Source organism: Diplotaxodon limnothrissa, linkage group LG22, assembly GCF_057381915.1.
Source record: "Diplotaxodon limnothrissa isolate DT_005_m linkage group LG22, D_limnothrissa_male_GT1.1, whole genome shotgun sequence".
Lineage (NCBI taxonomy): Eukaryota > Metazoa > Chordata > Actinopteri > Cichliformes > Cichlidae > Diplotaxodon > Diplotaxodon limnothrissa.
The window spans coordinates 10,139,961-10,148,783 of NC_140616.1; positions in this window are offsets into that span (position 1 = coordinate 10,139,961).

Genomic DNA, 8,823 nt, shown 5'->3' on the forward strand with positions numbered 1-8,823 from the left:
CTGGTAGAAATGACACACTGACTGTTTTTACTGCTCCGTTCCTGTAACGGGCAGTTTTTTAGCTGGACTCTGGATGCCGGCTATTGATGGCCAGTCGTTCCACCACTTTGGTCCAGATTGAAATATTTCAACATCTGCTAGGTGAATATCAATATTTTTTGCAGAGACATTCGTATAGTCTGAAAACTATGCGGCTGACTTTTTTCTTCAGTGCTGTTGTGAAGCTGACACTTCTTTTCTGGTCAACAAAAACTAGATGGAAAATGAATGTGTTTACCAGGGTCTGTGCCAAGCCAATGTTTTGGTTCATGACTTAAATACTTCAACATCTACCAGATGGACTGGCATTATTTTTTACTCCTTTCTGTTCTCAGAGGATAAATCCTGGAAAAGTCATGATGACCCACGACTTGTTATTTAAGGAAGTCCCACTTCGATAAAGGACATTTAGGGTTTTCAGACTGAAAATGCTGAAACTCTATTATGTTTGACACAAAGACATAATTTTTGTCCAAACACTGTACACCACCACAGTGGATTAGAAATCGAACAATCAAAATGTGATTGAAGACTTGATTGACCTTCGGTATGATTCAGGGAGGTTTACAAAAATCCTGCATGAACTATTTAAGAAGTAGAACCATTTTTATGCACAATCCCACATTTTCAGAGGTTTCTGTGGTCTTCTCCTTTTTCTCTCTGGCCGGGAGCTCTATATTCAACATCCCTTGTCTGATATATCCACTATCCTTCCAAACCATCTCAACCTCGCCTCTTTAACTTTGTCTCCAAACCACTCAACCTGAGCTGTCCCTCTGATCTGTTCATTTCTAATCTTGTCAGTCCTGTTCAGTCCCACTAAGAATCTCCTCCCTAATCTCACTACCTGAACATTTGGCAATGTAAAAATTATGTAATTCTTTATATCTTAACTCTTACATATAAAAAAATTACTGAACGCAAATTATTGAACTCATTATGTATTATTTGAATTGTTATCTTGTCAAAAAAAAATTCCACACACACAGAGCAACACCAGCAAAAATCTTCACCATCTTGGAACGTATATGTAGACTTGTAGTCAAGGCCGCCTAAACCAAGACCAAGACAATACCAAGACCAGAGGGTATCGAGACCAAGACCAGACCAAGACAGACCGAGTCAAGACCAAAACAAAGTCGAGACGAGACAAAAAAGTCTTTAAACTGCAGCCAGATGCTGCTTCATTTACAGGTGTCAGGCATATTTATGTGTTTTTGCGATGCACTCGCACAGCCCTCCTCACCGCTGTCTACTGTCTCACTTACTGAGAGGACAGACGCACGCTCCACTTGACTGTCGCGTCTCTCACCCTCTCTGTTTTTCACATAATGATATATATCCTCGCATGTGATTGGCCACAATATGGAGGAACTGGAGCATAGCTGTGCCACTGTGTGAGAGCTGAGCAGCGAAAGGAAATTAAGTGAGGAGTAATTAATTAATGCCTACAGGTTTAGTATGTCTACTCTCGTTGTTCATATTTGTTATAAGACTGTCGAATAGTAGTTAAAACAATAAAGACCTATTGTGCCAGTATCACCATGACTCTTTCTTGTTTGTGCAGAATAACGACTGAGAACATGGCATTTTAGCGCTACCAAAAAGTGATTGTGGCCTATAACTTGTCACTGAAACAATATTTCTGCTTCAAACTTGTTGGATATATTCCAGAAGGGTTACATGTGATATATTGTATCCCAAAACCTCTCCAAGAACTGCTGAATAACTTGTACAGGAACAATAACACTGATAATATGCCATTTTCAAGCTGCCAAAAAGTGATTGTGGCCTATATCTTGTCACTGAAACAATATTTCTGCTTCAAACTTGCTGCATGTCATTCTGAAGGGTCCTATGTGACACATTATATCTCAAACAGTCCCTTAGAACTGCTGGATAACCTGTAAAGGAACATTAACTTTGATAATATGCCATTTTCAGCCTGCCAAAAAGTGATTGTGGCCTATATCTTGTTAATGAAATACTATTTCTGCTTCAAACTTGCTGCATGTCATTCTGAAGGGTCCTATGTGACACATTATATCCCAAACAGTCCCTTAGAACTGCTGGATAACCATTAAGGGAACGATAAAACTGATAATATGCAATTTCCAACCTGCCAAAAAGTGATTGCCGCCTATATCTTGTCACTGAAACAATATTTCTGCTTCAAAATTGTTGGATATCATCCAAAAGGGTTACATGTGACACATTATATCTCAAACAGTCTCTAAGGACTGTTGAATAACTATTAAAGGACCATTAATACCCATAATATGCCATTTTCGACCTTCCAAAAAGTGATTGTGGACTATAACTTGTCACTGAGATACTATTTCTGCTTCAAACTTGGTGGATGTCATTCAGAAGGGTCATATGTCAAATATTACATCTCAAACAGTCCCTCAGAACTGCTAAATTACCATTAAGGGAACAATAAAACTGACAATATGCAATTTTCAACCTGCCAAAAAGTGATTGTGGCCTATATCTTGTCACTGAAACAATATTTCTGCTTCAAACCTGTTGGGTATCATCCAAAAGGATGATATGTGGCACATCATATCCCAAACAGTCTCTAAGAAATGCTGAATAACTTTTAAAGGAACATTAACATTGATAATATGCCATTTTCAGCCTGCCAAAAAGTGATTGCCACCTATATCTTGTCACTGAAACAATGTTTCTGCTTCAAAATTTTTGGATATTATCCAGAAGGGTTACATGTGACATATTATATCCCAAACACTCTCCAAGAACTGCTGAATAACTTTTAAAGGAACATTAACATTGATAATATGCCATTTTCAGCCTGCCAAAAAGTGATTGCCGCCTATATCTTGTCACTGAAACAATATTTCTGCTTCAAAATTGTTGGATATCCTCCAGAAGGGTTACATGTGATATATTATATCCCAAACAGTCTCCAAGAACTGCTGCTTTTGCGCATGACACATTATCGAACGTTACGTTGTGGGTCATGGATACTGTTGACTCCAAATCTCCCGACAACTGATATACTTATAATCTACAAAGTTTATTTCAAGTGTAATATTTCTATGAAGGCCTGAGACAACAAAACAGACATTTCCATATAATAACCCTTTAGTCACATTTTTATCAGCACAATGAAGATTTATTTTTGATATTTCTGCCCTTATTTCATAGAACATTAAAGTGAATGTACAGGAAGGCAGGGAGAGAGTGGGGGTAGGGGTCTGGAGTGGCCCCTACACTGACCTTTGGCATATTGGTCGCCCACTCATCCAATGTGGTGCCTGCGTTCACTCACCTTTTCTTAGTGAACGCAGTGAGAATGTCTCTTATTTTTAGCACTACCATTAGACAGCTACTATAAACCGTGCTTCATACCTGCAGGCGTGTGTTTCATTTCCTGTTTTTCAGTCCGTACCTGGGCTGCTGATTTATGACGAATGACATGCTTTTGCACCAGTTTGCAGACATGGCGCGCAGGTTTCTCCCAGCAGTGTTATTCCCTCATGAGCTACATGAGCTGTCTGACAGATAGATAGTAAAGTGACTGCGTCTGGGCCCTGGGCTACATGTCAGCCCATGACTCAGCCCAGAGTCACATCCAGAAACACTTCAGAGTACGTAATGCGATCTGGCTGGAAACTCAGGCTCGCACCAGAATACATTCCACATGTTCAACCTTGGGGTGTGTGTGAATAATGAAGCATGAATGAGCAATGTGTGCTGTGCCACTTAACAGCATATCTGAGCTTCATTTCCTGTCACTTCAGGAAACGATTTGGAAATACGGACCAAGGCGAAGCATTAATTCAGCTGCTGGAGATCGAGCTGGATTCCTGAAGTTAAACTCAGCAGTGTGGTGTTTTTTATTGTGAGAGATAACGGTCTTACTACACAAAACAGGCCTGGCTGTTCTACAGCAATCTCTTGTACTTTTGATTTTTAGATTAGTGATTTACAGCAACGAGAGTGCAGTTTGGGGCTTAAATGGATTTGGTTTACAACTCTGAACCTAAAAACGATCGACACGGGATGATTCGTGTCCAAATGTGGATAACTGTGGCTTGCCTGGGCCGCTCCGAGATCTGAATGAATGATTTCGTTGTGCTGTTATAAACCAGCAAGTTGTCAAAGTGTCAAGTGTTAAATAACATCTCCTTTAGCAGAAAGTGAAGCATTGCTGGAAGCTTAATTTCAACCTTGCTGACCTCTGCTGGAAATCGAGCCTTTCTTATCTGCTGCGTTGTTTTCTGTCTTTCCATTTCTGCTCCCTGAAGGCGGCCTGTCAGAGCTTAGTGAAAACAATGGACTTGTGGTTGCATCTCCATATGGAAACTAGCCTCAGACACAGTTAAGACACAGATAAAGTACAGCATTAGTTCAAACTACTCGTGAAACACTTAATTAAAAGTTTTAGGCATTTCTTCACATGCATCTAAATCTTCTTGCGTTTTGGGGTTAAATTGTTATCTCACAGGCAAAGCCACATAAAGTATGTTATTATTACAGGGAGTAAAATTATCTCTGACATCCAGGTTATGTAATTGGTTCGCTTTATCTGTTTATTTTTGCTTTATCTCTGTTTGTTTGCAGGATTACTCAGAAAGTTTTAGATGATACGAATGCATACTTAAAGAACCATGAATAAAATAGTGCTCTCTTAAGGTTGGTACACCAAGTAAAACTCATGTAACCATGAGGTAATCGCAGATACAGTCTGTTGAGAACTGAAGGTTGAATTGCGAGGAGGTTTCAAACTGCACAGGCTTATCGACACATCACATTTAAATCTTTGTATAACCACGTATGTGAAAAGCTGCACAAAGGTATGTGCTTGGGTGAATGCCAGCTGGGCCTGAAGAGTGCATGCTTGGAAATGATGAAAAAAACCTGCAAGTGTGAAAGAAGAAAGAAGCGGCTGCAGTTGGTAATTATCACATAATTACCAGCTGACAGTTTAAATTCCTATCCTAATGAGGACAGAAATAGTTTTTAGGCATCAACACAAAGCTGACGCATAAAGCAAGAAAGAAAAACAGCCTGAAGAGACTTCAAGGCGATCGCCGCAGTGATTCTAGAGTACAAACATAAACAGGTAGCCTGACTGCTCATCACTGCTTTTGTTCCTGTTGAAGTTCAGGCTCTGGCCGCTGGGCTGGGGTTGGCATTCACTCCATTTACACATCACTCTGGGCTCTTGGCTAGCTTTGTGTTAGCATGCTGTGGAGATGCTTGCAAGGACCCTGACATGTTCAACATGAGACATACTGGGACTAAATATTATCCAGAAAGGTGTCTGGTTATACTCCTGATCCCGAAAAGTCTACACTAATCTGGCAGTGTTGGGGAGGCTCTGTCCTGCTGACACAGCAAGGTTGGATGCTGCTGGGAGAATGTGTGAGAACAAGAACAGATTTCCACTATGGGGATCAGAGATGTTGCAAGGCTCCAGCACCAGCAGCTCAGAGATGGATGCCAGCTTCCAGCATGTCAGTATCCCAGCCTGGATCAGCTTCAGTCAGTTGGGCCCTGATGAAGACGTGCATGCACTGGTTTTTGACTACAATGAATCAGCCAGAACCAAAAACTACTCACAGACTATGCTTGATTTAAAACAAAGATAAAGACTTTTTGAAATTATATTTCTTCTCATGAATCTCATGAGTCAATCTGCTCAACATGTTAAATGAAAATAGCATCTGTTACTCTTGTTATCTCATAGCTGAAAGTACAGACTGCAGTCCATCCATTTTCTTAACCACTCATCCATCCCAGGCGCCTCGTGTCCCAACCCCTAACACAGACAGGGTGGAGCCCATGGCCCATAAAGCAACCAGGGGGTTGCTCAAGATATTTTGGCTTCGGTTCTTTAGAAGCTGTCATGTCGTCTACATGTTAGAGTCAACGAGGCATAACGAGAGATAAACATCTTACAAACAGCAACCTAACCGTGACTGTTTATTCTGATTTTCACGTTTACACAGATGCTGATTATTTGCAGATTATATGATTTTAAACTCTGCGTATAACTGTTATCATATCAGAGGCGTGTGTTTAATCATATATTTAATTGTTCTGGCACAAAATGTCAATATCTATATAATCATTATAGAGCTGGTGAGACTATGAGATCCTTCCATACATCTCTGTTAAGCATGCCAGACAGCAGCCCTTCATTCTGCAGTCCTAAGCTCTCTTTGATGTCTTTTTAGAGGCTCAGGGATGGTACACCACACCTCCTCTTAGCGTCTGGCTCCCACAGCAGGAGCTATGTCCTCTTGACACATCACATGACCAGGAAGAGCAAGACAGTGATCGCAGATGACGATTGAGATCTTCTGTAGGCGGCTGCTGAGCTGCATGCTGGCGGTGTTGCTCCTCCAGGAAGCATTTAAGAAGGGACAAAGCATGCAGTTGTAGTTTCCATCCAGTTTCCCTCTCTGTGATACGGTCAGGGTTCATGAGTCAGACCCACTGAGCAGGATTGCCTCGGCACATGACTTGAAAGGGCATAAGATGCCCCCCAAGCTCAGCTTATTCAGCAGGTGAAGTCGAGAGCCGTCCTCAGCGAGCAGCAGTCAGTCAGTCAACTGCTGCACTGATGTGGATGACATCTATAAACCCACAGATAGTTATTTGACATTATTCCTCAGCCACTGTGTTTCAGATAATTTCACAATAAACTCGAGGACGTTTCCTTTTGAGAAAGATTTATGGATGCCTTATGGTTAAGGCGCCACAGCCATTTTTAATTTGGATATGTCACAACAGGGTTAAAATTGTCCCCACAATTCAAACGGGGGAAATTCTGAGGAAACAGAGAATGTATTGAGCTGGCAAACGTTTAAAAATCAATCCCCGTAGACACAAACAGTCATCCAAGGACTTCAGATGACTTGAAGAAGTCGGCAGTAAAAATACTTTAGGATCATGCGCAAGGCGTAGCCCGCTTTCTTCTTCTGTGGTCCATCCATCAGCGCAGCGTCGTTTAATTACTTTAGCAGCCTCCGCTCGCAGATCCCAGCTGAGCCTGAGTCCCAGCAGAGGCTGAGCAGGGTGATGTGAAATCTTGACTATTCACCGAGGAGCTTCAATCCCATCCTTCGGCCTCCTTCCTCCTCCTCCTGGGACCAAACAAGACTCTCCTACATCCCCGAAAACAAGGTCAAACATATTTCAGGAAGAGTCATGGGAAAAGCTGAAACAAATAACAGCACGCATGGCCCTTTTATTTTCATCTGGAGTTGATCTTGTGATCTGACGCAGCAAGTCAACAAAACGATGATCAAAAGGAGGAAGTGATAGGAACATTTATCATTGGATGACAGCTAAAATGTCTCAGTTTATGGAGAAAAATCAGAGGCGTGGAGAGGCAAGTGCAGTCAGATTTTCACATTACTGCCTCTTAAGGCGGACTTCACATGTTTATTTTGTCTTTTTGCGTTTTTATTTTTAAGTTTTGGAGTTTTTAAATTGGATCATTATCTTTTCAATGTCAAAACTGAAGATTTCTAGTTAAAGGGGTTTCGGTGAGGTAGAAAACCTTGCAGGAAATAATCAGCTTGGTGAGGAGGTCTTGTGTTTGCTTCCCCTGCCATGAACACCAGCTTGGCATAGCATTCATATAAACACAATCAAAGCAGATGAGCTCAGAACTGTAAATATTTATCCAAATTATGTAAGTAATAGTGAGGGAAAGTCTTCCTGGGATGACCCCCGTGAACCTTTCTTTGGGAAATGGGTGGAGTTTTCAAAAAGAAAATTATTCTGTGATTGTTTTGTGCTTTTTTAAGAAACGGGTTGCCATGACATTTTAGGATGACGTAATGGTTTTCATTAAGTATGAAGACAAATCTTTCTTTTCCTTGTAACATGGAAACTAATAGAAAAATACTGCTTTGTTTGTGCAGATGTGAATAATAACTGAACTCAGGTGTTCTTCTTTTAGCCGCTCCCACAGCAAGTCATCAATCTCACCCCACCCTGGCATCTTCCTCTGTCACCACCAACCCTCTGCTTGTCCTCTGTCACTACATCCATGTACCTTCTCTGTGGTCTTCATCTTTTCCTCCTGCCCATGCAGATCCATATTCAGCATCCTTTATCCAATATGTCCATTTTTACTCCTCTGCAGATATCCAAACTTGGCCTGACCCATCTCTCTGATACACTCTTTTCTCATCCTGACTATTCTGCTGACGTCCAATGAAAATGTCATCATCTTCAGCTCTGCCACTGCCACCTCCTGTCTAAAACAGCAGCACTGAGACCCTTTAGAGGAGGTGGTGTCAGTGTGGTTCAAAATAAACTCCAGAACGGTTCATTTACAGTCTGACCCACCGACCAGCTGCATGTCAGAGCTAAATGCCTTCCCATAGATAGGTATGCTTTATATTCTGGGAATGCAGTAGAGTACCACAGACGTGCAGAATACACAAACTGTAACAACGGACCCTAAAATGAATAAAATTGCCTGGAAAAGTACAAATATTACTACAATTTCCCCTGTTATCCACTAGCCAGTTCAGATCAGAATAAAACAGCTGCAGGAATGAGGATGCCCTTCATTTTCTACAGTCTGAAGCTATCTGTGTATTCATGCAGATGACTCGACCAATTACAATCCACTGTTTATTTAATGACATCTTATTGCATGTACAGCAGTAAAACTTTTTTATAAGCTGAAAAGAAAAGGTGTTAACATAGTGAGAGACAGACTGCTTAAAAAAGAATCAGTAAAAAAGTAGGAACAATTTTGCCAAGCACGGGACATTAATTTAGATGTTT